At 45.2% G+C, this 23,746-nt stretch overlaps 1 protein-coding gene across 6 annotated transcripts in view; it reads left to right on the forward strand.

Annotated features, from left to right (window-relative positions):
* Positions 1-11,731: 11,731 nt before the first annotated feature.
* Positions 11,732-23,746, forward strand: part of PCGF5 (polycomb group ring finger 5) — a 111,016-nt gene continuing 99,001 nt past the window's right edge. For 3 of the 6 annotated variants that reach the window (XM_073585919.1, XM_073585917.1, XM_073585926.1), the window contains exon 1: positions 11,733-11,854. The gene's annotated coding sequence lies outside the window, so the exon portion shown is untranslated. Of the gene's footprint in view, positions 11,855-23,746 lie in introns of all 6 variants that reach the window. The other 3 variants (XM_073585921.1, XM_073585920.1, XM_073585923.1) reach the window with 3 other exon arrangements.

A 23,746-nucleotide genomic window follows, 5' to 3' on the forward strand; every position in this document is an offset into this window, starting at 1 on the left:
ATAAATGATCCATACAGAACAGGTAGAATCAGCCAATTATGAGTCTCAGTACTGCAAGATTTCAAGGTTTTTTTTAATAATAGTAAAAACAATAAAATCATAAACTTTAATATAGTTAAAAAAATATTAAAAATAAAAAACAAGTTTAACAAAACAGCAGACCATTTTTAATTATATATTCTCCTTGTGATATGAACACATTAAAAATGTTATATTTGCAGCCATCATCCAATTCTAAAAAAATACTAACCAAGCTATCGCTAAGAACTCATTCATATGTCCGTGATTTTCTTCTTATGCAAAAATCAGTCTGAATGTCATAAGTGTTTTGGAACCCAGTTTCATCAGTGTTTGGCCACTGGGTCACTTGTTACCATCAATGTGTGGTCACTGGGTCACTTGTTACCTTCAGTGTTCGGTCAGAGGGTCACTTGTTACCTTCAGTGTTTGGTCAGTGGATCAATTGTTACCATCAGTGTTTGGTCAGTGGATCAATTGTTTCCATCAGTGTTCAGTCAGTGGGTCACTTGTTACCATTAGTGTTTGGTCAGCGGGTCACTTGCTACCATCAGTGTTTGATCACTGGGTCATTTGTTACCATCAGTGTTTGGTCAGTGGGTCATTTGCTACCATCAGTGTTTGATCACTGGGTCACTTGTTACCATCAATATTTGGTCAGTGGGTCACTTGTTACTGTCAGTGTTTGTTCAGTGGGTAACTTGTTACCATCAGTGTTTGATCGGTGCGTCACTTGTTACCATGAGTGTTTGGTTGGTGGGTCACTTGTTACCATCAATGTTTGGTCAGTGGGTCACTTATTACCATCAGTGTTTGGTCACTGGGTCACTTGTTACCGTCAGTGTTTGGTCAGTGGGTCACTTGTTACCATCAGTGTTTGGTCAGTGGGTCACTTGTTACCGTCAGTATTTGGTCAGTGGGTCACTTGTTACCATCAGTGTTTGGTAAGTGGGTCACTTGTTACCGTCAGTGTTTGGTCAGTGGGTCATGTTGTGAATTTGCTTTCTGGCCTCCCTCTGGTTACTACTGAAGGTAGTGGAGCTGGTCAAATTTACAGAGGGGTTGCGAGTTCTCTTTCTGGGCTCCCTCTGGTGGTTACTGGAGGTAATGGAGCTGATCTGATTAACAGAGGCTTGCCAACTGATAATGAGGACGACGATTGGAGATCTGGAGTTTCAGACTGGGATTTAAGACAGCCAACTCCCTCTATCCCTGCTGGTGACTTTCTCCCTGCCTCCTGAGGTCTTAGTTTCCAGCTCTGTCCCTGCATTTTCAGCTAAGTGTTCATTTGCTATTCCGGCTGGGGCTGTGCTGAATCACCATCCATATGTTACTGCTTGTGCCAGTTTGTTTTTGTCCCTTATTAGATTGGCCTCTTTTTGCTCTGCTTTCAGAATATACCAGAGTGCTGATATAGTGGGCGAAGTCGTGCGACTTCAGTTTTTTTTGCATCAGACATGTTGGACTTTTTTGCAGGGCTTTTTGCGTGATTGCAGACAGTGTCTTTCCTTCCTTTCCTGTCCTGTCTAGTCAGTGTGGGCCCCATCATTTGCTCAGTCTATTTTCCTGCCTGCGTTTGTGTTTTCATCTTGTCACACCGACAATATATGTTTGGGGGCTATCTATTCCTTTGGGGTCTGCTCTGGGGCAGTTTAGATTTCCCCTTTCTTGCTTTAGGCTTAGTTAGGTCTCCGGCTGTGCCGAGGTGTCTAGGATCATCGCAGGCACACTCCATGTCTACTGCTAGTTGTGTGGATAGGATCAGGGGTCTGCAATCCACTTAGTTACTAACCTCTCTGGTTTTCTGTGTCTTAGCTTGGGCTTGCTCTCCTCCTCGGTGACCCAATCATAACAGAATCACCAGCCTAACCGCAGACTCTAGGGTACTCAAAAGAAGGAAAGAATTGTAAAAAAAAAAGTGTCAGAATTTCTTTTATGTATTTTCTCCTCTTTTTCTCTGGGGCCGTAGGATTTTTTCTTTCATGGAGATTAAGCAATTGTCTGATCGTGTTGAGCAGCTCGCTGCTGAAGTGCGGGGAATTTCTGCCTATCTCTCTCAATCATCTGCTGTTGAACCAAAAATTCCTACTCCTGATGTGTTTTCTGGGGATCGGTCTAATTTTTTTGAATTTTAAGAAGAATTGTAAACTATTTCTTGCCTTGAAACCTAACTCCTGGGGAGCTCTGTGCAGCAGGTTAAAATTGTCATTTCCCTGGTGCGCGGCGATCCCCAGGATTGGGCCTTTCTTTGACACCCGGAGAACCTATTCTGGCCAATGTGGATGCATTTTTTCAAGCCTTGGGGTTGTTGTATGGTGAACCTAATGCTATTGATCAAGCTGAGAAAACCTTATTGGCATTGAAACAGGGTCAGGATTCTGCAGAGTTATATTGTCATAAATTCCAAAAGTGGGCGGTCCTTACTAAGTGGAATGACGATTCCCTAGCAGCTCTCTTTCGGAAGGGTTTTGCAGAAACCGTAAAAGATGTTATGGTGGGATTTCCTGTTCCCTCTGGTCTTGACGATTCTATGTCATTGGCCATTCAAGTTGATCAGCGTTTACGTGAACGTAAAACTACACGAGGCGTTACCGCCTTTTGAACGAATGTCTGAAACCATGCAATGTGATAGGGTTTTGTCTAAGGCGCAACGTCAGGAGTTTAAAAGGCGTAATAAGCTGTGTTTTTTCTGTGGGGACGCCTCTCATACTATTTCTGTCTGCCCTAAACGAGAAAAGCGTTTTGCTCACACATTTGCGGTAGGCAGCGTACAGCCTAAGTTCTTTTTGGCAATTACCCTGATCTGCTCCTTGTCTACATTTTCCGCTAAGGCTTTTGTAGATTCAGGAGAAGCTTTGAATCTGATGGATTTAGACTTTGCTAAACGTTGTGGTTTTCCCATGATACCCCTGCGGACTCCTATCCCTGTGAGGGGTATTGATGCTAACTCCTTTGGCGGAGAATAAACCCCAGTTTTGGACCCAGGTGATAATGCGGGTCGCCCCAGACCACCAAGAGAGTTGTAAATTTTTGGTGTTGCACAGTTTGCATGATACTATTGTTCTGGGTTTTCCCTGGTTGCAAACTCATAATCCTGTTTTGGATTGGAAATCTGTGTCTGTGGGGAGTTGGGGTTGTCATTGTGTTCTTAGTGACGCTCCTGTTTTCTCCACCTCTCCCCAGTCTCATGATATTCCTGACTATTTGGCTGATTTTTCTGATGTACTTAGTGAGAAGAAGTCTGCGACTTTGCCTCCTCATAGGAGTTATGACTGTGCAATTGAGTTAATGGCCGGGTGTAAATTTCCCAAGGGTCGGCTTTTCAACTTCTCGGTACCCGAACATGATGCTATGCGATCTTATATCTAGGAGCCGTTGGAGAAGGGTCATATTAGACCATCCTCTTCACCTTTAGGTGCTGTTTTTTTTGTGGCCAAGAAAGATGGTTCATTAGGGCCATGTTTTGACTATGGTTCCCTTAACAAAATCACTGTTAAATATCAGTACCCGTTACCTCTGATTTCAAATTTATTTTCCAGAGTTAAAAGTGCCTGTTGGTTTACCAAGCTTGACCTCAGGGGGGCATATAATCTTATTCGCATCAAGCATGGGGATGAATGGAAAACGGCGTTTAATACTCCGGAGGGACATTTTGAGTACCTGGTGATGCCTTTTGGGCTCACTAATGCCCCTTCTGTCTTCCAATCTTTTATGAACGATATTTTCCGGGACTTTGTGGATAAGTTTTTGATCATTTATCTGGATGATATTTTGATCTTTTCCAGTGATTGGGATTCTCATGTGGAACATGTCCAGACTGTGTGCCGGATTTTGAGGGAAAATTCTCTGTATGTTAAGGGATCGAAGTGCCTCTTTGGTGTACAGCGGATTTCATTTTTGGGATTCATTTTGTCCCCATCTGCTATTGAAATGGACCTGGCTAAGATACAGGCCATATATGATTGGGTTCAGTCCACTTCTTTGAAGGCTCTCCAGAAGTTTTTGGGTTTTGCTAATTTCTACCGTAAATTTATAAGTAATTTTTCTGGTATTGTCAAACCATTGACTGATCTGACCAAAAAGGGGGCTGATGTGGTGAATTGGTCTCCAGAGGCAGTCTCGGCATTTCAGGAGCTTAAGCAGAGATTCACTTTTGCTCTGGTTCTACGGCAACCTAATGTCTCACTCCCATTTCAGGTGGAGGTAGATGCTTCTGAGATTGGTGCAGGAGCCGTTTTGTCCCAAAAAGATCCGGTGACTTCTAAGATGAATTCCTGTGCCTTCTTTTCTCGAAAATTCTCCCCATCTGAACTTAACTATGACGTGGGGAATCGGGAATTGTTGGCCATGAAATGGGCATTTGAAGAGTGGAGACATTGGTTGGAGGGAGATAGACATCAAGTTGTGGTCCTCACCGACCACAAGAATTTGATTTATTTTGAATCAGCCAAACGCTTGAATCCTAGACAGGCTAGGTGGGGCTTGTTTTTCACGCGTTTTAATTTTGTGGTCTCTTTTCTTCCGGGCACTAAGAATGTTAAGGTGGACGTCCTTTCTAGGAGTTTCTTTGCGGATTCTCTTATTGTGACCGAGCCTACTACCATTCTAAATGAGGGTGTAGTTCTTTCCACCATCTCACCCGATTTGAGACGTGCGCTGGAGGAATTTCAGGAGGACAAACCTGAACGTTGCCCTATGGGAAAATTGTATGTCCCTGACCAGTGGAGGAAGAAAGTAATGTCTGAAATTCATTGTTCCGCGTTGGCTGGTCATCCAGGTATTTTTGGTACCAGAGATTTGGGGAGTCGGTCTTTTTGGTGGCATGCCTTATCTCGTGATGTCAGGAATTTTGTGCAGTCCTGTGGGACTTGTTCTCTGTCCAAGCCCTGTTCTCCTTCTAGTGGGTTGTTGATGCCCCTGCCGGTGCCCAGGAGGCCATGGACTCATATCTCAATGGATTTTATTTCTGATCTTCCTGTCTCTCAGAGAATGACTGTGATCTGTGACAGATTTTCTAAGATAATCCATCTTGTACCACTCCCAAAGTTGCAATCTTCTTCTGAGTTGGTGCCCTTGTTTTTACAACAGGTGGTTCGGTTGCACGGGATTCCTGAGAACATTGTGTCACACAGAGGAGTCCAGTTTGTTTCCAGATTTTGGAGAGCTTTTTGTTCTAAACTGGGAATTCAATTATCTTTCTCCCCTGCATTTCATCATCAGACCAATGGGCAGACTGAGAGAACAAACCAGACTTTGGAGTCCTATTTGAAATGTTTCATATCTGCTGATCAGGATGACTGGGTCTCATTTTTGCCCTTGGCCAAATTCGCGCTACACAATAGAGCTAGTTCTGCCACTTTGATGTCGCCCTTTTTCTATAACTTTGGGTTTCATCCTCGATTTTCTTCAGGCAGGTGGAATCTTCGACCTGCCCAAGTGTGGACACTGTGGTAGAGAGAATGCAACAGATTTGGGACCAAGTGGTGGAAAAGTTGTCCCTCTCTCAGGAAAAAGCCCAACGGTTTTCCAACCGGCATAGGACCATTGGTCCCCGGTTTAAAGTGGGTGATATGGTTTGGTTGTCATCAAAGAATATTCCTATAAAGGTTGCGTCTCCAAAATTCAAGCCAAGATTCATTGGGCCTTATAAGATTTTGGAGATCCTTAATCTTGTTTCTTTTCGATTGGCTCTTCCAGTGACGTTTAAGATCCATAACGTGTTTCATAAATCTTTGTTGAAGAGGTTTGTGGAGCCAGTAGTACCTATGGTGGCGCCTCCTGACCCTGTATTGGTTAAAGGCAATGTGAAATATAATATGAGGTAGAGAAAATATTGGATTCTCGTTTGGCTAGACGGAGACTCCAGTACTTGGTCAAATCGAAGGGTTATGGCCAGGAGGATAATTCTTGGTTCTCTGCTTCTGACATTCATGCCGAAAGATTGGTTCATGCTTTTCACCGGGCCCATCCTGATCAGCCTGGTGGCGTGGATGAGGGTTCGGTGACCCCTCCTCAAAGGGGGGTACTGTTGTGAATTCGCTTTCTGGCCTCCCTCTGGTTGCTACTGAAGGTAGTGGAGCTGGTCAAATTGACAGAGGAGTTGCGAGTTCTCTTTCTGGGCTCCCTCTGGTGGTTACTGGAGGTAATGGAGCTGATCTGATAACAGAGGCTTGCCACCTCATAATGAGGATGACGATTGGAGATCTGGAGTTTCAGACTGGGATTTAAGACAGCCGACTCCCTCTATCCCTGTTGGTGATTTTCCTCCTGCCTCCTGAGGCCTTAGTTTCCAGCTCTGTCCCTGCATTTTCAGTAAGTGTTCATTTGCTATTCTGTTTACATTTGATCTGGTTTTGTCTATCTCAGTTTTGTGTGGTCAGCCAGCTCCGGCTGGGGCTGTGCTGAATCACCATCCATATGTTACTGCTTGTGCCAGTTTGTTTTTGTCCCTTATTAGATTGGTATATTCTGAAAGCAGAGCAAAAAGAGGCCAGAGTGCTGATATCGTGGGTGAAGTCGTGCGACTTCAGTATTTCTTGTATCAGACGTGTTGGACTTTTTTGCAGGGTTTTTTGTGTGATTGCAGACAGTGTCTTTCCTTTCCTGTCCTGTCTTGTCAGTGTGGGCCCCATCATTTGCTCTGTCTATTTTCCTGCCTGCTTTTGTGTTTTCATCTTGTCTCACCGACAATATATGTTTGGGGGCTATCTATTCCTTTGGGGTCTGCTCTGGGGCAGTTTAAATTTCCCCTTTCTTGCTTTAGGCTTAGTTAGCTCTCCAGCTGTGCCGAGGCATCTAGGATCATCGTAGGCACACTCCACGGCTACTGCTAGTTGTGTGGATAGAATCAGGGGTCTGCAATCCGCTTAGTTACTAACCTCTCTGGTTTTCTGTGGCTTAGCTTGGGCTTGCTCTCCTCCTTGGTGACCCAATCATAACAGGGTCACTTGTTACCATCAGTGTTTGGTCACTGCCTCACTGGGTCACTAGTTACCATCAATGTTTGGTCACTGGGTGACTTGTTACCATCATTGTTTGGTCAGTGGGTCATTTGTTACCATCAGTGTTTCGTCAGTGGGTTACTTGTTACCATCAGTGTTTGGTCAGTGGGTTACTTGTTACCGTCAGTGTTTGGTCGGTGGGTCACTTGTTACCATCAGTGATTGGTCAGAGGAAGGGCTGCCACTAGGAATTTCGGGGTCCCATACTGACAAAATTTTCGGGGCCCCCTTGAGACTCTGCCCATGCTCCACCCCAGCACCACCCTCCACTCCTCGAACTGTCCACAGTCCCACCGCTCTCTCATGGAAAAACTGCACTACTCACCAATCACACATTAACAGTTCCCATCTCCAAATCACACACATAGCCAGCAGCTCTTGTTTTGGCCAAAAGATTTTTTAAATCTGCCACCACGACAAGGTAGACTCTTTTGGCCAGGCCCTGCTCTACTCTAACCTATTAAACATTTGTTAAAATATCCAATACAATTTAGGTATATTTTTTATTTATTTTTAAATTTTTAAAATGACTAATAATATCACATCCTGTCACGCTCACGCCTTGGCTGAATGGTGTGAGCCGGGGGGTTGTGGCCCCACTGTGCCACAAACCAGACTACCCTGGAAGGGGCGTAACTACGGCAGCTACCTTGGTCTTCACTGGAGCCTCTGGTGAGGTCAGGCTTGTGCGGCAGGTAGCTGCCGGGTGCCACTCCAGCGTGGTGTCTGGCTGTGGCTGCTGATCCCACTCGGGAACAGGACACCTGGACAGGTGCGAGTGACAAGCAGGCTAGACAGGCCGGCAGGTAGGCATGGCTTGGAGACACAGGACAGGCGGGCACGGCTTGGAGACACAGGACAGGCGGGCACGTCTTGGAGACACAGGACAGGCGGGCACGGCTTGAAGACACAGGACAGGTGGGCACGGCTTGGAGACACAGGACAGGCGGGCACGGCTTGGAGACACAGGACAGGCGGGCACGGCTTGGAGACACAGGACAGGTAGGTGACGGCTTGAGACACAGGACAGGCGGGCACGGCTTGGAGACACAGGACAGGTAGGTGACGGCTTGAGACACAGGGCAAGCAGGAGTGGCATATGAAAGGACAGGTTTGGACCTGTTCACACAGGAGATGCAGGTATGGATATAGGCAGGAAGGAGTGGTATATGAGAGAACAGGTTTGGACCTGTTCACACAGGAGATGCAGGTATGGATATAGGCAGGAAGGAGTGGTATATGAGAGAACAGGTTTGGACCTGTTCACACAGGAGATGCAGGTATGGATATAGGCAGGAAGGAGTGGTATATGAGAGAACAGGTTTGGACCTGTTCACACAGGAGATGCAGGTATGGATATAGGCAGGAAGGAGTGGTATATGAGAGAACAGGTTTGGACCTGTTCACACAGGAGGTGCAGGTAGGCAGAGCCGCAGGAGTGCGAAGCAGGCAGAGCGGCTAAGGAGCCGTGCAGACAGAGCTGCGAGGGTGCAGATGCACAGATAAAGCTGCGAGGGTGCAGATGCACCAATAAAGCTGCGAGGGTGCAGATGCACAGATAAAGCTGCGAGGGTGCAGATGCACAGATAAAGCTGCGAGGGTGCAGATGCACAGATAAAGCTGCGAGGGTGCAGATGCACAGATAAAGCTGCGAGGGTGCAGATGCACAGATAAAGCTGCGAAGGTGCAGATGCACAGACAAAGCTGCGAAGGTGCAGATGCACAGACAGGGGGGACACAAGGAAAGACACGGCAGAGAAGGAACCACAAACAAGGAGACTGACAGACAGAGGTAAGACTGAGTTCAGACAGAGACACCGGGACAAAGACACAAGGACCAGGATATTCTGCCTCCTGGCAGGCGGACAGAGTACAGACAAGGTATTGGGAACAAGACTCAAGGGCCAGGATATTCTGCCTCCTGGCAGGCGGACAAGGTACAAAGCAAGACTAGAGTAATCCTCCAGAGAAGGAGACACACAGAACAGGGCCTGGCTTGCTCAGCAGCAAGATACTAACTGAGTATAGACATTGCACAGGCAATGTTTCAGTGGGAGTGGTGAAACTAAATAGTCAAGGGCTCCAGGTGATTGGTCAGGGACAGATTACCCAGGTGCACCCTGACTGCATAAGAACCAGAGAGTTCAGGCGCCGCCCCCCTATACACACAGTCAGGAAACATGGAGAGCAAGCAGGAAAACACGAGGCATAGCACATGGAGCACAGGGCTGGCAACAGACAGTATTCACAGCATGGCTTGAAGCAGAAAGTAAGTTGGTGTGCGGGGGATGGGAGGCCATGCAGTGATGCCAGCAGGGTTGTTACACATCCAAAGGGACAAATACCATATTACCACCACATAGTGACCTATAATATCACATACAAGGAACAAATACAGCCACACCATGACCAGACCACATATTACCACCACAATGACAGTATAATAGCACATACAAGGGACAAATACCACCGCACCATGCCCAGACTACATATTACCACCACATGGTGACTGAATACTACAATACTGATCACTAATAAAAAAAAGCAATACTATCACCATAAGTGCCATTATACACAGGAGATCTGTATTTAGTATGCAGTGTCTGTGTACAAGTAATACAGTGATCACCAGTGACATTATGCACAGGACCTCTATAGTGCCAGTGTACAGGTGATACAGTGATCACTGGTGACATTGTACACAGGAACTCTGTATATAGTGTATAGTCTCAGTGTACAGGTGATACTGTGATCACTGGTGACATTGTTCACAGGAACTCTGTATATAGTGTATAGTGTCAGTGCACAAGTAACACAATGACTCACCAGTGACATCTCTAGGTGAAGTCCTTCAGCTTCATTTTTCATCTTTCATCCAGTACAGACCGGCATCACGTCTTCCAGCCAGGGCTCGTCTCTGCAGGAAATAACAGCGTTATCTAGAGCTCCACTTACAGAACACATTACTCCGTTTTTTTCCCAACTTCTACAATACACCAGATGAAGAAAAAAAGGCATCATGGTGTCGCTCTGCACAGTAACAGGACCTTCCCCCATTTAAAACAGTATTGTCAAAAAAATAAAATAAATACATCACTGCAGTAATAATATACCTTAATTGGCCCCTATGGTAATAATATCCCCTATCCTGGCCCCCGTGTTTCTCATTCCTGGCTGCAGCCATATTTTCTATCATCCTGCCCTCATGAGTATCTATTTTGCCCCCATATGATCTCCCCATCCTGCCCCATCTGTCTACATCATATCCATCCTGCCCCCTCCTGTGTCTCACATTCTGCCCCCTCCTGTCTCACTTTCACATTCTGCCCCCATCATGTCTTGCATTCTGCCCCCATCATGTCTTGCATTCTGCCCCCATGTCTTGCAATCTGCCCCATGTCTGCATTCTGCCCCCATGTCTGCCTTCTGCCCCATCATGTCTGCATTCTGCCCCCACGTCTTGCAATCTGCCCCCATGTCTGCCTTCTGCCCCAATGTCTGCCTTCTGCCCCAATGTCTGCCTTCTGCCCCCATCATGTCTGCATTCTGCCCCCATCATGTCTGCATTCTGCCCTTATGTCTGCCTTCTGCCCCAATGTCTGCCTTTTGCCCCATGTCTGCATTCTGCCCCATGTCTGCATTCTGCCCCCATCATGTCTTGCAATCTGCCCCCATGTCTTGCATTCTACCCCCGTGTCTCAGTCTGCCCCCATCGTGTCCAGCATTCTACCCCGGGCCCCCTGGATTGCCGCTTTCAATAAAATTAAAAAAAGTTCTTCTTGCCTGGCCTTGCTCCTGCGGTGAAGCTCCCTCCACACAGCTAAAGCGTGCACTCACCGGCGACTGACAATGACGTCAGACGCCGGCGACGTGCGCGCTGCAGCTGACGTCAGCTGCCAGCCTCCGAATGGCTGGCGGCTGTTGAGTATTGACGTGGGGGCCCGCATGTCAATAGCGTTCAACTGCCCCACCGCAGCGCCGCTAAGGGCCCGGTTTAGCCTGCCGGAAGGGGCCCGGTTAGCAGATGAGACAGGGCCCGATGCGGGCCCCCTCTGCCCACTGGGCCCCATATGCCAGTCAGGGCAGTAATGCCCTGATGGCAGCCCTGGTCAGAGGGTCATTTGTTACCATCAGTGTTTGGTCAGAGGGTTTACCATCAGTCTTTGGTCAGAGGGTCACTTGATATCATCAGTGTTTCATCATTTTTTACATATGAAAAAAAGGCACAATTTCTATTCATTACAATGTTAATCATGGACAAGGCACGGATTGTACACTGATGCCAACTGTGTTCCTTTTGTGATTTTGATGAACCCATAGATTTTTACGGGTATGTTTGCGCCATGACTCAGTGTGCAAAAACACACAGACGTGAAGAGTCGCAGCGACTATAACGATATGTGTTCTATCCGTGAGATACATAAATCACGCATGTGATGAACGATCGTCTGAATGATGCCTTATCACGACTTGATACCTTGTGCCTAATTTATTTTCAGTTTGCCGATTTTCATGATGGAGAACGCATCCTATAATACTTTGGGGAGGATTAAATAATGACTCGATTTTGAAAGATCGGACATGTAATATATTCCGCTGCTTTCCCCAAATCCGTACGTCAGATTCCTGCTATGGTGAGAACTTGCGGCTGTAGTAGAACCTGTGGTGGCTCATGGCTCTGATAAACAGTCTCTGTGTCTTTAATGCCGTGCACGCCCACAGAGAAGTCACTCAGATCCAGCCCAGCAGCGTGAATTCTGTGTGTGTGTGCTGCAGGGTCTAATGAGGCAACACCATGATTCACCGCACGCTTTCGGGCTTTACTAAAGATTCCGGTAAGTTTCTGGACGCTTGATCCCCCCCGTACTATGACCCCGAGTTCTGCTACGCGGTTATTTGACATTCCAGTACACAGGACAAGTTCACGTTGTGTCGGCGAGGATGAACACGCACCCTTCTTTCCCATTTGCTCTGCTCGTGTTTCATAACAAACTGCTGGGCTGACGTTAGCGTTGGATGCTGGCTCAGTGATGAACACGTTCGAATGGATGCAGAAAGTGGGACAATGTAACTTCTATGTATGCCATATAATATCCACCGCTTGCTACATTGTATCACATTGCAATTGTATCTATTTCTGTAGGAGGAGGAGGAGGAAGAAGCCAATAAGTCTCCATCTCAGATGCTGACGCAGGTCCTAATGTGTTGAGCTTGCTGACTTGGAGGCAGCACAATCATTGATGCTGCTGGAGGCTTGTTACAGTGGGCTGGCTTACCATTCAGTGGGATATTAGTAGCCTGGGAGCTGTTATGTAAGATGTCAGTATTACCATAAAGGATCCGAGATCAGTGGCGTTATCTACGAATGCTGCTCATTTTCACCTGAGCCATGAAGCAGTGTAGTGGATGTCACTCACTACACGTTTTACGTGGGCGGTCTACGCTCCACGAGAGGAGCATCTATGTGCATGTTTCCTACATCAGCTCTGACACCCAAAGGGGTTTTCCATCCTATAAATGTAAAGCGTCTATGAATCATATCCCAGAACAGTTCATGAACCGCTCATCACGTAGCATCTGAATGGGAAATCAGGGGTGCTGTTTAACTCTTTGTTGCTAAATGTGACATTATCGTTTTCTGTCCCTTCAGACTGAAGTTGAGAGTACTTTTAGGAGCAGAGTTGGTGAGAATCAATTTGCGGGAGAATATCGGTAATCTGCGGATGCTGGACAGACACATCTTCAGAATCGCCTCTTACGTGACGGCACTTATTTGATGTAGATTGTGCAGATACATTTGAAACAACCTGTGGCGATACAGTGGGGGAAATAAGTATTTGATCCCTTGCTGATTTTGTACGTTTGCCCACTGACAAAGACAAGAACAGGGGAGGTTAATTTTAACATTGAGAGACAGAATATCAAAAATAAAATCCAGAGAATCACATTGTATAAATTATATAGCAGTCGCAGGTCCGGGTCTGACGCCTCCCATCTTCTTGCGATGCCGTCCTCCTGCTTGTTTCACCGCTACCTGACATTGCGCTCCTGCGCAGGCGTATTTCTATGCCCTGTTCAGGGCAGAGCAAAGTACTGCAGTTCTCAAGTGCTGGGCCTCTCTGACCATTCTCTGCACCTGTGCACTGCAGTACTTTGCTCTACAAACATCAGGGCATAGAAGTACACCTGCGCAGGAGCGCGATGCCGGGGAGCAATGAAGCAAGCAGGAGGGCGGCATCGCAAGAAGATGGGAGGCACCGGACCCAGACCTGCGAAACCCATCAGACCGCACTATGTCCCGGAAGTATTTTGCTGTGTTACGGGAAATAGTGCGCCGGGGCATGTGCAGTAATGCTTTTCGGCTTTGCCCGCAGTTAGGCAAAGCATACTGTGCGTGTGCAAGGCAAGATTGCATTGCACACGTGCGAACTATGGAGGACACCTACTCAATTTCCGACAATATTGCGGACAGCGGGGAAGGTTGGGGTGGAGGAAAGAAGACGAAACACCGCCCATCGGACCGGACACAGGGCATTTACACAGCCCGCCAATTTGAGGTGACAGATTCCCTTTTTAAATTATAGACTGTTCATGTCTTTGTCAGTGGGCAAACTTACAAAATCAGCAAGGGTTCAAATACATATTTCTCCAACTATATGTGGTGACCCTCAGCAAAATCCATAAGTGTAGACATTAAAAAACAAAATAAATGAAAGTAATATCTTACTCCCCTCCACCGGTAATTCCTCTGCCCCAGCAGGGCTTCTTTGCCCACCATCCAGGCCTGCAGTGCAGAAGCTCTGTCCTATATGATCACTACAGCCAATAACAGTCCATGGTGCCCACATGGGCTGGATTGCTGGCACCGGAGGTTGGGATGTGCAGGGGCCAGAGAATCTCCTGTAGGGGTGAGGTATGTTCAAAGACGCCAGCAAGATCCACATGATTTTGTGTGGACCTGCCACTGCTGACTTCTCTGCAGATGCTTGCTGGTTTGATGTCTATGACATCCGAGTGTGGTCCAATTTTCACAGACTGTCATGGTAGAGAAGATGGAGAAACTTTTATTTCTTTCCACCTCTGAGAAAATTGGATCACACTCTGATCAGATTGTGATTAGCATAATCGGACTGATTTTCTTGGATGTATAAAAAACGGTGACGTGACCCTGGCCTTGAAGTGGGCAACAAGTTGCAGAATGACACCAAATAGTAAGTGTTAAGCAGTTCTGGAAGTGTCAGTTCCGGCTTCATTACAATAGTTCTCTGATAATTTATTATATTATCAGAATTTCTCTCTTCATAAGTTGGGGTGACTTGTGTCTATCAGGAAACATGGGATTCAGATTTCGCACTGCTTTAATTGCAGCCTGTCAGCAGCTGTTTTATGGCAGCTTGTAGTGTACAGCCTAAGGCTAAGCACAGACTACAGGTTGCTATAAACTGCAGCCTACAAAAGGCGATGGCAGGGATTATACTGTAATATATGTTTTATTGTAGCATTTCCACTTGTTAAACAAGTTAGAAACATCATAACTAATATGATATTAGTGACCATGAAATTCTAAGAAATTGTGAATATTAAATGTAAAATAGTAGCAAAGAGCGATATTCAGCAGGGGAAGTAATGTCAGATGCAGATGTGCTCCATGCCACTATCAGAATGAGCCTCTTCCTGGTGTAGACCGGCTCTTCCACCTATAGAATAGGACATGATCACTACATTGCGCCCCTTTCACTTATTTGGTAAAATCTTGGCTCATGTGAAAAAGGTGGGACTTGTACAGGTTAATATTACTCATAAGAGCCAGCGATTTTGCCAACCTAAGCAAAGAGTCATTGATTAGGATTCAAAATATCTTAAGAGGGTCATCTACGTCTTTAAAATTCCTGACCTACTCTTAGGACAGGTCAATAAAATTAAATTTGTGGTTGTCTGATCATATAAATGAGACAAAGCCACAATATCAAGGAGATACTTAAAGGGGTTTGTCCAGTCATAGGATATTGATGACCTTTCGGGAGGATAGGTCCTCAGTATCAGATTGGCATGGGGCCGTCACCCCGAACCCGCACTGATCAGCTGCCATTAGCTCTTATGAACTGTGTTCAGTGTTTACATCCGGCAGACGCCAGAGCTAAAGGCAGCTGATTGGGGCAGTGGGCACTGGCAGGAGTGGTGCGACCCCCTTAAACAGCTCATCAGTGGTGTGAGATGCAGACCAATGATATATTGATGATCTATCCTCAGTGAAGGGGATAGCCCTTGAATTCGGTCACTTTGTACCATTTACAGATGGATTTCCTTTATTTTTGCTGGAGATGTGCATGACTGCTAAATACACCTCCCATATAACCGGAAATATATGAATTGTTGGATTGTGTCAGCTGATAATTTCCTGCATTATATTATATTACTCGTCGTCAAGCAATTCCCTAACACAGCAGCAGAGAGAGGATGCATAGATCACACCGAGCCCCCTATTACAATGCTACGTTTTGCTGTCAAGGACAAAAAGGGCCACATGTGTTACCCTCAGTGCTTTCTAATAAAGCATTTCCTCGGTCTGTTACCATGGAGACGCATATGGCGCCATTGGAGCCGTAGACACAAAATGATAGGACATTTCTGATCAAGACTGTTTAAATTAATTTTTCATTTTAAAAGCACTGATAACAAGAGACTGTTGCATATCCGAACATAAACCCCGATTCATCAAAGTCTTTACGGCAGAAACTAGTTATGTACAGGTAACAAATGAATCTGCGCTCTATGGCGCTATAGCATGTAAATATGAGATATAGGACGTTTCAATGGCATTACTGCTCGAGAAAATAGGAAACAGTGGAGATACTTAGCACATAATTTGGCCAATTCATGCATGCTCAGCGGCCAACGACAAGCCGATCCTCCTGATTGCAATGCGCCCCGACATATGCCCTTTGGATTCCAATAACTTTATACTTGTGTACAACCATTTTACACTATTAGAATGCCTGGAAAGTGCCTGTCTGTAGTGCGTTTTACCGCACATTACCTCATTTAGTCAACATGGGAGCATTGAAAATCGGAAGCTGCTTCTGTAATAATGTTTTCTTTGAATATAATATTTGATGAGCGCTTGTTTATTAATCCCAGAAAAAAGAGCCACAGATCTACTTGATGGTTCATTTAAAGGGAAACTGACATCTGATAACTGCTGCCCAATCTGTGCCTATATGAGCTAAGCCAGGTATGTCTGACTCTGAAGCGCTGCATACTTTAATAGCCGCCGGTGACAGGGCCGCGCTGTAGACTAGTCACACATGCAGGTTCCTGGTGGCTTCTCCCCACCCACTGCCATGTCTCTCTCTATACACACGTAGGCAGATACCTGTGAATCCATGGGAAGTGAGCAGGGGAAGCAGCCGGCGATCACCTGTCTGACTAGTCTACGGTGTGGCCCAGTCCCCAGCTTGGTTGTGCTACCCTGTGTATGAAAAAGTGCAAAAACAGTACCTATCAGGTACTCAGGAAAGCTGGGTGGTGTGGGTACTAGTGTGTGACCCAGTGCAGGTGTCTCACTGGTCTATCAAATGACGAGTGGTGGCAGTGACAAGTGTGGGGTGGATGTATGAACTGGCTGTGGGGTGCGCTGAGCTCATTGTCATCCCATTGTGATGGGCGAGTGGACGAGTGAGGGGGAAGCGTAGTCACCTTTTAGTGGGCACGTGTCATGAGCGATTGGAGTCTGTGACAAATCGGTGGATGTGGTAGTGGTTGTTCATGACAGTTTCCATGGCAGAAACGCATCAAAAACGTTTGTGATCCGCACATGACTATAAGAATAAATACAAGGAAGTGTCAAGAACAAAGTAGCTTTGTTTAAAACTTGATGCATCAAAATAGAAACAAAAAAACAGCAGCAAAAAAAGAAAAAAAAACACAAGTAACACAGATGAAGAAAATCTGCAACATCAAAAATTCACCAAAATCTCATTGTGGGGATATAGTCGAAATGAAGCATGTGTATGGAGTGGATTTGGGGGCTGAGTCTGCTCCATACACAGCAGGAGCAGTCTATGTTATACAAGAGCTGGTTTAGATCACTTCTGTTTAACCACTTAGATGCTGTTTTCAATTGCTGACAGCCACATTTATAATGGTTGTCCTGGTTTGAGGTTCAAGTCTGCAGTTATTCTATGTGACTGCAGACTTGTGAATCTTAATAGTGCAAAGTGTGCACGCTGTCAGGATTCTCCAATGTCGGAAGCGGGCGAGCATGTGACTGAAAGTATACAAATTGCATACATGCTGTCACAAGCCAACTAGATGTTTGGAAGCTGCCCACTCTCTATAATAGAAGATATAGGTAAAAGACGCCATGAAAAAATTAAGGCAGAACGCTGGCAGATCCGCTTCAGGGAAAAAGACATTGGCACAGCGCTTCACCTCCCTACATGTCCTCCCTCATCGCTATTGATGCTCTCCATTATGCCAGTGGTGAAAGATGAGTTTTTTTTCATAATCTCAACCTTCCACTTCTGTCTCCGCGACTTTCCTCAAGCTGCACTAGTTCTTTGGAATGCAATAGATCGGAGAATTAGATAAATTCCCAATATTCTGTTCTAAAAGGTTTTACTACTAAAATGTTAAGTTATCATCTATTATCCATAGGATAGGGATAACTTACTGATCATTGAGGGAACAAATGCTGGAAACCTTCAACATCTCAAATTTAGGAATCCTGGTAACAAGGATCTGCAGAGCCCCACTTTAAATAGAGTTTAGGTGCAAATGTCCGACCTTTGCTCCATTCATTATCTAGTTAAACCCTTATTAACCTACCAGTTATCATCTAGCTGGTTGATAAGTAAAAGTAACCTATAAAGGGCCTGTCACACTAAGAGATATCGCTAGCAATATCGCTATAACTAGTGACGTTATAGCGATATTGCTAGCGATATCGCTGTGTCTGATACTTACCTCCGACCGGCTCCCCCACTGTTTATCGCTGGTCGCGCGAGAACGTCCAGGACTGTTTCTCGTCATCAGCTTCCTGCAGCGCTTCCTGCTGTGACGATGAGCGACGTGTGGAGCCGGGCGGGAGGACGCAGGATCGCCTGGTGTGACAGGTAAGTAGCGACCCCCGTCCCCAGCGATGTCGCTGGTGAGATCTGCCTGTTTGGCAGCTCACTAGCGACCACTTAGCGATGCACCAGCGATCCTGACCGCGTCATATCGCTGGTCGGGATCGCTGGTGCATCACTAAGTGTGACAGTACCCTAACACAAGAGGGAGAATCAAGGCTCCTGTTTTAGTGATAGGCAGTGGTCCTAGAGCAGAAATGCTGGAAGACTACATCATAACTGTTAGGCTATTTGCACACGTTGCGGATTTTAAGCATTTTTGCTGCATTGATTCGCCGCGAAAACGCTTACACAATGCAACCCATTGAATTCAATGGCATTCCGCAATGCTGTGCTAATGCTGCATATTTTTCCGCGGTGGAATCGCATCGCGGAAAAATATGCAGCATGCTCATTCTTTGTGCGGAATCGCAGCGATTCTGCACACATAGGAATGCATTGATCCGCTTATTTTCCACATGTGGCTATGCCCACCATGCGCAAAGTAAGTGGAAAATGTGCAGATGGTACCCAGGGCCTGGAGGAGTGGAGACGCTCCTCCTGGCCCTGGATACCATATCCCTGTTAAAAAAAAGTTTAAATAAAAAATCGTGATATTCTCACCTTCCGGCGTCCCCCGCACCCTTCCCAGTCCTTACCGATGCTCCCGGCAACTCCCGTTCCCAGCGATGCCTTGCGACAATGACCTGTGATGATGTAGCGGTCTCGCGTGCCGCTATGTCATCTGGGGTCATTGTCGCAAGGCATCGCTGGGAACGGGAGTTGCTGGGAGCATCGTGAGTCTCGGGAAGGCTGCGGTGGCCGCCGGAAGGTGAGAATATCAAGATTTTTTTTTAAAATAATTTTAACATTCTATCTCTTACTATTGATGCCGAATAGACAGCCTCAATAGTAAAAAGTTGGTCACACTTGTCAAACACTATGTTTGATAAGTGTGACCAACCTGTCAATCAGTTTTGAAAGCGATGCTACAAATCGCTTGGAAAACGCTAGTATTCTGCAAGCTAATTACACTTGCAAAACGCTAGTGTTTAGCGGGAATACGCATGCCAATTCCGCATGCTTATTTCCCGCGGCAGTGAGTTGCGGAATTGCCGTGGAAATTTCCGCGGCAATTCCGAACGTGTGTACATAGCCTTAATGTTTGCCATGGATAGAATATTTTAGAAGTCATTGCAAAACCTAGAAGCTTAGAGTTATGGTTAAGGATGTGGGTATAATGACTAAAACGTACAGCTTCATAGGAACTTATTTAGCTACTGTATGTGCAATATGAGACAATATGTGTATGTAGAAATAGGCATAAGTGATATGTAAGAACACTGTACAACTTGAGCTTTTATTTTTAGGAGGTGTTGTGTGTCTCAGGCTTTCCTTGGGTCAAAGTTTTAGCCATAAAATTAACTTTTTTTTTTGTTACACAATATCATTTTACATCCTCTTCCTTTCTATTTAATTAATGAAATTATATATACACAAACACTACTCCCAGAATTATAGTGTTGAGTGGCGTAACGTATGCCTCTAGTCTTCATTCCAGGTACACTAACAGGCAGTGCTACATTAATGAGTTTGTGTAACCATTGGTACAGCTATTTCTTCAGAAAGTCCCAGAAGCTGTTTCTCAACATGATAAAGTCAGACCATATGTTGCTCTTGCTCTTGTGCGCAGCCTGTTGGCTTAAACCTGCACCCAAGGTCTGCAGCCTTTCCAGACTTGCCTCCTATCGAGCACATCAAGAAAGCCTTCAGTCAACAATTGTGCAGGGAGCTGCCAGCAGCGGATCTTGATGATTTGCTCAACTGCATTTAGCATGGTAGAACATTCCTCAGACAAAAATTGATTACCTCATTGATAGCAGCCAACTTATGTCACTGAATGTATTTCTGTGCATGGATGGCGTTCATACTAGATACCGAATAAATTGAAATGTTTTGAAAATTATGTTTCCATTTTTCATAATTCCACAAGCTTTCCTTCTTGGCGTTGCACGTTCAATGTTGAAGAGCACTGGCCAAAAGTTTGGACAAATCTGTTTATGCAATGGTTTCCATTGTTCTAATTGGAAAGTGCATATAGTAGATTCGGAGCGTAGGCAGCAGAACACACATGGAAACAAGGAGTAAAGAAACACCTGTGATACAAATCAGAATATGTGTTAAACCTTAGATTCTTCAAAGTACCCCCCTTTACTCTGATGACAGCTTTACACACCCTTGGTATTTTCTCAAGCAGCTTCATCAGCTTTATCGAATGGCTTTCTAACAGTCTGGATGGAGTTTCTAAAGGTGCTGAGCACGTATTGGTTGTTTTGCCTTTATTCTGCTGTCCAATTCATCCCAAATCATCTCAATTGAGTTGAGACATGAAAGCAAGCATCACTTTCCTTCTTGGTCACATAGTCCTACAATATCCTGAAAGTGTGTTTTGGGTCATGGACCTGTTGCATTACAATTAATGGTTCTACTAAGAGCAAACAAGATGAGATGGCATGTCATTGCAGATTGCTGTGGAAGCCATGCTCTGTAATTGTGCCTTCAATTTGGAATAAACCAACAATGTCACCAGCTATGCACGCTTCATACCATCACACTTTCTCTTCCATGCTTCACGTTCGGAATCACACATGTAGAAACCATACGCTCACCTTTTCAGCATCTCACAAAGACATGGTGGTTGGAATAAACAAAAATCTGAAATTTGGCTCATAGGACCACAGGAGAAATTTTCATTGATCTAATATCCAGTCCTTGTGTTTCTTGCCACAAATTAGTTTCTCATGTGTGGTACTCGGTAGTGGTTTCTTTGTAGCATTTCAACCATTCAACCATAAAGGCCTGAATCTCACAGTCACTTCTGGACAGATGATGTTGAGACGTGTCTGCTGCTTGATATCAGAGCATCATTGATGAGGGTTATCCAAGGTGCTACCAATATGCAGGTTTTGATGAACTCATCCACTACAGTAGAGGTAAGTCTTGGTCTTCCTTTCTTGTGGTGGTCCTAGTAATTAATGGTTTTCATGACTGCACTTGAGCATACCTTCAAGCTTCCAGCAATTTTCCTGACTGATTTTCATGTCTTTAAAGAGAACCTGTCATCAGGATTATACATCAAAAATATTTCTTTTCATTTTCACAGAACGTTAGAAACTTCTATGAAGCACCTGGGGGTTCGAAGTGCTCACCACACATCTAGATAAATTCCTTGAGGTGTCTAGTTTCCAAAATGGGGGGTTTCCATTGTTTAAGCACATCAGGGGTTCTCTAAATGCAACATGGCATCCGCTAACATTTCCATAAAATTTTGCGTTCAAAAGTCAAATGGCTTTCCTTTCCTTCCGAGCTCTGCCGTGCACCCAAACAGTAGTTTTTCTCCACATATGGATTATTGGCGTACTCACAATAAATTGCACAACAAATTATACAATGAATTTTTTCCTGTTATCCTTGTGAAAATGTAAAATTTGTTGCTAAAAAAATTCTGGGAAGAACATGACTTTTTATTTTCACGGCTCTACATTATAAATTTCTGTGATGCACCTGGGGGTTCAAGGTGCTCATCACGCATGTAGATACATTCTTTGAGGGGTTCAATTTCCAATATGGGGTTACTTGTTTAAACACATCAGGGGCTCTCCAAACGCAACAAGATGTGTGCTTTCAATTGCAGACATTTGTGTGTTCAAAAGTCAAACTGTGCTCCTTCCCTTCTCAGCCGTGCCATGCGTCCAAAAAGTATTTTTCCACCATATATGGGATATCAGCAAACTCAGGAAAAATTTCTCAACAAATATTATGGTCCATTTTCTCCTGTTACCCTTGTGAAAATAAAAATTTGGGAGCTAAAGTAAGATTTTTGTGAAAAAAAAATAAAATGTTATTTTTTTTCCTTCCACGTTGTTTTAATATCTGTGAAGCACTTTAAGTGTTAACAAACTTCTTTAATGTGGTTTTGAGGACTTTGAGGGGTGCAGTTTTTAGAATTGCATCATTTTTTAGCATTTTCTGTCCCCCCAAAGTCACTTCAAATGTAATGTGGTCCTTTAAAAAATGGTTTTGTAAATTTTTGCGAAATTTCCATTCTTTTCATAAATGAAAGCAAGTTATGTTGAACAAATTTTACCACTATCATGAAGTACAATTCGTCACGATAAAAAACCAGCAATTTTTTGGAAGGAAAAAGTTGGAAAACCTGCGCTGCTGGTAGATGACAGTAAATCCAGGTCCACACTAAAGATAATATGAGAATTTTATTTTGTCATTGTGTTTTGAAGTACCATACGTTAGGCGTCAGGTTTCTTCCCCTGCACAGGAGGAATCCCAAGCCTTACCTTTTGCAGTCTCCCATTCATTCCCAGCCGCAGAGGAGCCTGCTCATCAGAGACATCGATCCAGGCGTCCTGCTCAACCTAGTGTTGTTGGGTTGGTTGCTGCTACCACCCCTGGTTCAGCTATGGCAATCCACATTAGCCAGCGGCGAGCAGCCCCTGGGACTACGTCCTTCTTTTGGTCTACTGAGCATGCCCGTGGGATGATCTCTCATTGGAGGTCGGAGGTCACATTCTCAGGTCCTGTTGCTGCTCCAATTGGACCACTAGGAAGGTCCCGGAAGGCTGCAGCTATAAAAGGTTCGCATGGCCGCCCGGCCTTGCGCTAGTATAGAAAACTGTACTCGTGTGTGTGATGATGGATGCATGTTTCTGGTGAATGACTCCTTATGACTCCCTCCCTCTGGTTGTGCATGTGATAGGGTCTGTCAGCGGACTAGCGCCAGACTTAGCCATCCACCCCTAAGCACGAGCATACTGCGTTGAGCCAGCAGCAATCGCCAGTGTAACGTCGTGCGCAATTAGTGCGCTTTCTTAGCCCCAGTTAGGGGAGGTTACTGGCGTCCGCTGGTGCGGTAATGTATGCTGGCAGTGCGCTAAGCCATTAGCGCAGTCTCTCCTCGGCACCACAGTTGTGGCATCGTGGGTCTAGAGGGACACTAACCCTTGGGGCTGAGTCCTGTGACTGCACACCAGCGTCCTTTTCGCTGTGGTCTGTGAGTCTTAACAGGCTATGGCATTTACGCGCCATTTTAGATAGGCTCTGTGAAGCAACAGAGTTCACCTCAGTACACACCGGGTGACGTTAACCCTGCGTGCCTTCTACTATTACACTGCCATAGAGTGTCTGCCATTACCTAGCAGCAGGTAACACCTCTGCACGGTGGACCCTGGGCTGCGAACGCACACTGTCATTATCTTTATTTGGCGCGTTCCGCCAGCCCTCTAACACCATACTTCTTCATTTCGTCCTGAAAAAGAAGTATGGTACTTCGAAATGTGTAGACAAAATTTAAAAAATCTCTTATTATCTTAGTGTAGACTGTCAGCTACCAGCAGCACGGATTTTCCAACTTTTTCTTTTCCACATAATTCTATTTGGTCCTTTGACCCGTGGACCTGCTGCAGCTGGGATTATATGCCTTCTTAAATGTTGTGTGATCACAACAAAATGAGGTTAGCATAACCTTTATTCGTTTATCAAATTTTAACCAGATAATACCCTATTGTGCTTTTGTCTCTTCCTTAGTATTTTCAGAAAAAAACT

This window comes from Dendrobates tinctorius, unplaced genomic scaffold, assembly GCF_039654945.1.
Source record: "Dendrobates tinctorius isolate UK_male_01 unplaced genomic scaffold, ASM3965494v1 ptg000089l, whole genome shotgun sequence".
Taxonomy (NCBI): domain Eukaryota; kingdom Metazoa; phylum Chordata; class Amphibia; order Anura; family Dendrobatidae; genus Dendrobates; species Dendrobates tinctorius.